This window comes from Haliaeetus albicilla, chromosome 7, assembly GCF_947461875.1.
Source record: "Haliaeetus albicilla chromosome 7, bHalAlb1.1, whole genome shotgun sequence".
NCBI lineage: Eukaryota > Metazoa > Chordata > Aves > Accipitriformes > Accipitridae > Haliaeetus > Haliaeetus albicilla.
The window spans coordinates 8,672,504-8,677,907 of record NC_091489.1 but is presented as its reverse complement, the minus strand read 5'-3'; the positions used below and the strand labels follow the sequence as shown (position 1 = coordinate 8,677,907).

Sequence of the window (5,404 nt, the reverse complement as noted above, 5' to 3'; positions counted from 1 at the left end):
GCAGGAGGCAATCCATAATTAGTCAACTCTGATTGCTGGATGCAACTTGCTCTGTAACGGCCACTGAATTATTATTCTCTGCTAATCTGTATCCGACTAAATGCTCTTGGCCAGTGTATTCCTGAGCGCTCCCACCTTCCCAGAGAGGTTAATCAAATGACAATCACTGTTTTTTTATGTCAGAAAGAGGGGGTGAGATGACACCAACCCCACAAAATATAAGGTAAATAGAAGGCCAAAAAGATCCAAACCCAAGGTGGTGTCTACCCTGCCACCACAGAATCAGTAGCACCAGGGCTATCCACACGCCTGAGTTTATCAGTTTATCATGGGCAGCAGCAACTCAAAACTCCTTCAGCACCCCCGCTACCGCAGCACTGTCTGATCACCTCCTGCCTGTATCGCGTCTGATTAACAGCCAGCTGCCTCAGCCCTGCGCTCGAGAAAGACTGTCCAAAAATTCATTTAAACGAAATGGGCGCTCATTACTCTCAGAGTCCTCTCTCGGTGCAGTGCAGCATGATGCTGGGACTACGTATTATTTGGTTTTAATCAACATTGCCAATATTTGAGAGAGAAAGAGAGAGAGCAAGGTTTCCACTGCAGCCTTTAATGTGGCTCTTGTGAGACGTTGTTATATATTGGGCTCTGTCTCAGTATAGGGGCTTATTTGACAGGGCCTGTCATCACCTACCTCCAAGATTATCATTCATGCTGCTGGAAAGACAACTTTATTGGACTAAGTATTGGCATGTGTCTGTGTGGCCCACACAGGTAAAGACTCTCCCCAGGCCTCATCAGTGTGTCTGAGTCACTGTGCGTGGGTGTAACAACTGCACTAGTTATTATTAATCTCTCTGAAACCTCTTTACAGTGATTAAGGGAGTACTGAATGAAAGCAGTCTGCTTTGTGGGCTCTCGCCAAGGAAGACCCACTAAGCAGATTTTGTTGGATCCTTCAGCCAAACTGCTCTTTTCTTGGCAACCGAAAGGCACATCAACATAGATGTAATGTCAATTTCCAGCGTTTTTTTAATGTACTTTATTCATGTTTTTTGGACGCTACACAAACCGCTAAAATCAAAGCACAGTACTTAACATAGCCAGTCACTTTTCCGATGTGCCAGTGTATATAAATAACCCTGAGCAGGAGACAGGAGGTCACATTTAAAAGACAGAAAGAAAGGAAAAGCATGTGTGTTCTTGCCTCCAATCCCCTTTGTGTGAAGGAGGCACTTCAGCCAGGGACTTCAGTATGAGATGAGTGACAGGTATGTGTCGGCAGGTGCTGGACCCCCCCAAACTGTGACCAGAACAGCTCAGCAAATTGCCAGGTATCTTCCTGGCCTTTTCTCCAAGCTGACTGCTAAGGGCTGGGCATTTTGGGAGCAGAAGAGCTGAGCTCTTCCTGAGCTGTGCGTGAAGATGAGATCATGTGGCAATGGCCTGCAGCTACATGAAGGTCAGGTAACCCTGGCTTTGGGTGAACATGATGATCACACAGAAGGTTTTAGCCTCTGTGTGTCAATAAACAGGGCTGGTAGCTAGTTTCTATGGCTGAGTCAGGGGGAGGGGGACTTGTATTCTCTAGAGGAAGAGTCTAGTAGGCTTCATCTGACCCAAAATATATTTCCTTTGAGCTGTGGTATCTTTTACTTCTGTTTACTCCTGTATATATATTTGAAAAAAAGCTCCCCCTTTTTCTCTTCCTGTCCCCATTTCTGGCAATTGATCAAAGCCTGGGTTTACTGTTCCACTATGTGCCTCACGACATCTTGTCCTCATACACCAGAAAGTGACTGTCTCTAAAGCAACTTTATGAGGCTAAGTAAAGCAGAGTAAAATAGCAGCAAACTGAAGTTTTTCCAGCTTAGTCTGTCCCAGGAGGCTTAGGCTGAGGAAAAACAAGACACTGTGAAGGAAGCAAAAACTAAGAATAAAAAAGAAACCAGACAGTGTCAGGAAGGGAGGGGAAAAAAAGTATTTAACCTGAGGCAGAATGTCAAATAGATATTTGGAGTTCAGTGTGCTACCCTGACTATACTCAACTTTGACCACCTACAGCAGTTTTTATATCACCAGCTTTGTGCCATTAAGTAATTAATGTTGCAGTGATGTGCCATTTTCTCCTGTGTCACCGCACTCACTACATGTCATATGGTCATAATTTCAGCTTCTGTTGCATTAAAATACTTAACAGGAGTGACTTCCCTTCTGACTTGATCTATTCTGTGTACAAGGGTTGTGTTTTGGGGCTTGTTTTTTTTTTTTTCCCCCTCATTTCCAGAAAGCAAGAGATTCAGTATGCCCAGGAGGCCTCTGAAACTCATTTCTTACATCTATAAGGTCAACAAGCTTGCCCTTAAGAAAACAGAAAAGAACGGACACACATGACGCTCTTTGCTAGCTTAATTTTGTGGCCCATGCAAAACATGTCATATCCTTCTGCCTTTGTATACATAACCATAAAATGACACTGACTAAATGAGGTTATTTACGCACAGAGGGGTATTTGGCTGTATAAAACTGTGGATCCTTGAGTGATTTTTTTCAAAGAGGGCTATGTAGTCAGAATATCTCCCTGCCTCTACAGCAGGCATTCTTGCTTTACCATGTTTGAGATGGTGCCGGTTATCCTGGTTTAGTTTCATCTGTTCTGTTAATCTGCATCAAGAGGCTGCCTAATTATGACCTTGCCTCTCTCTAGTGCCCACAAGAGCGAGGTACAGTCGTTGCTGTAGCAGGGTGACACAGCTTCTCCATTGTGGCTCTGGTCCTTGCAATAGGAAGCAAGACAATGTTGGGCAAACATCCTTTCTTCCCCCTAGGACCTCCACAAGGGCTGGAAACAGTAAGGTCTTTTACTGGGGCTTTGAACAGTTTATATTTAAATGAAAGACAATTTATAAACTTCAAATACTATTAAAGAAATAAGATGATGAAGACTTGGCTGAAAGAAAAAAAAAATAATCAAGAGGTGTGTGTGAATGAAATCATAGTACCCAACAACACCAGTCTTTGCTGGGTTGGACCCTGTTAATGGTGATGGAGGAGGGGAAGTGTTAATGACCCCTCGACCTCCCCAATAAATCCACACTTGAAAGGGAGGGGATTAAAATGTCTTAAAAATCATGTGCTGGAAACTGAGAGAGCTTAACATTTTACTTATGCTGATGTCAGATGACTTTCCCAGCCCCTACATCAATTATACATACTCCAGCAGGTCAAAACAGAAGCACAGGACTGCTGGTATGTTAAGGTAAGATTGCTTGTAGAAAAATTTAAGTGTCTTGACTTGGCATGGCTCCACCTTGCTGTCTTTGTTCAGGGACTGCTATGAAACCTCTGAACTGACTCCACGGATTATTGTCATCTTCTTCTCCATTTTGACCACTTCTCTGTTTTGTGAGTGTGGGCATCCACAAACATGTGAGCATCCCAGTGGAAGAGGCCTCTTTCAGCTTTGCAGACCAGTTGTGCCAGGCTCAGTCAGCTCTTCTTTCTGCAAATGGAGTAATTCAAATTCCTAGCTTTGCTTAGCAGCATGAAAAAATTTTAAAAAAGAAAATACAACCATAGCTGTAATCCATCTGGTGAAAGAGGAGAAATAAAAACTCTACCAAGTAGTTTAAAAAAATTAAAAATTTCAGTGTGGTAAAAGGAGAAGAGGTAATAATCAATATGCTGGAATGAGATGTGTTAACAATTACAAGGAGAAATTTAATAAGATCCAACAAAAATAAAATCTAAAAGAAGAACTCAAGTTATCTAAACCCAGAGTCTCCCAGAAAGAAAATCCTTTTGTATGTTATTAGCATATCTCTGTGTGACACTGATAAAACCTTGTCTGATATTACAATAAATATGAAGAGGAGATAGCATTACGAAAAAACATCAGCAATCTGCCTCGGTTCACTCTTCCAGTAATAGTTATAACTTCTGTGACTAACATGAATGACTGGAGATTTTTACAGCCACCCGGTCTGCACAAGACACAAGTGCAATGAAATTGCCTTCTTACTCCAGAGAGACACAAAATTTAACTTGCAGCCATCTGAAAACTGCCTGCAGAGCCGCGTTTGTACTGGGGAGAAAAAAAAAAAAAAAAAAAAAAAAGAAAGCCAGCTTCACGCCCTTTAAATTCTTTAGAAATTATATCCACAAGAGCTTGGAAACGTCATTTACTACTTTATGTTACTTAATATATATAAATTATTATATTGTAATTATTATATAATTACAAATGAGTGGTAATTTGGTCTGATTCCTTGAGGAATCCTTCCATTGCCATCCACTGAGTCTGAAACCAGCAGCTGCTTCCTCCCAAAACTAGAGGCAGATTCAAATCTTAGTTGCCCTAAACATATTCCCAAGGTAGTACCAACTACTCCAAAACCTTATGGGGAATTCATAGCACCCCTTGGTCCCTTCTGCTGTATGCAATGTATACTTCAGCTTGTGGGCTGTTATGGCTCACTGGCTGGTACTTACTTAGAGGTAGTTCTGCCATCCATAGTCACCCTGAATAGCATCTCACTGTGTGAATAGTCTCCCTGCAGCAAAGTGACCACCTGTAGGCTCTGGAGCAGTGTTTGCAGAAACCTTGCTCAAAGTCTGATTGCAGAGTCTGAACCAGGAAAGTCTATGGGGTGAGGTCACGTGAGGCTATGTTGTGAAAAAGGACTGCGCAGTGTGCCAACAGCTTTAGGAGACAAAACAAAAATGGGTTATATTTTATGTTGCTAACTTTTGAGTACGCTTTAAAAGCTGTTTTGTTTAATGAGTCTCACTAGTGGGGTCAAAAATACTTTCTCTATAAATGTAATCTTCCAAACAGAAAAGTTATTTATCCTTCTGACACTCTCTACCCATAAGCTGTTTGTATTTCTGAACAAGGCGTTATAACATACAACATGCCAGAAACAGTACATGTATCTCAGTAAGACTGCAGGACAACAGGCTTCTGAATTCTTCAACGCACCCTAGAGCTCATTTTTAGGGTGCTAAATATTTTTCCTGTTTGTAAACCCAGTACATTTTGCTGTATGTGCAAGGGAGATGGGGGACTGGAAATGGCTTAATTAGCCACATTTTTTACAAGTAACCTTTGTCAACCATGAGAAAAAAACCCAAACTCAACACCCTAAAAAGTAGCACTATTGTAGATTGTATGTTTAGCAAAAATGAAAAAGTAATGGTGCCTCTCTGACAGCCATCCATCTTCAATATTAGTCATCCTCAAAAAGTCACACAGGAGTATTTTATCTGAAAATCCTTTGAAGAGCCTCTCTCTGTCCTCCCACATGAGAAGACTTGGCCCACTCTGCTATGCAAGTGCATTGCAGAGCAGCCTGCGCTTGTGAGGAAATCAGTGAGTATTACTTTAGTTTCTTTGTGTACTAAC

The 5,404-nt window shown here is 41.7% G+C and overlaps 1 long non-coding RNA gene across 1 annotated transcript; it reads right to left on the bottom strand.

Annotated features, from left to right (window-relative positions):
• Positions 1 to 1,014: 1,014 nt before the first annotated feature.
• On the bottom strand, positions 1,015 to 4,882 carry LOC138685838 (uncharacterized). Its single transcript, XR_011325219.1, has 2 exons — positions 4,492 to 4,882; positions 1,015 to 3,502 (listed from the first exon to the last, which is right to left on the bottom strand). It is a non-coding gene; the product is annotated as an uncharacterized lncRNA (long non-coding RNA).
• Positions 4,883 to 5,404: the final 522 nt, after the last annotated feature.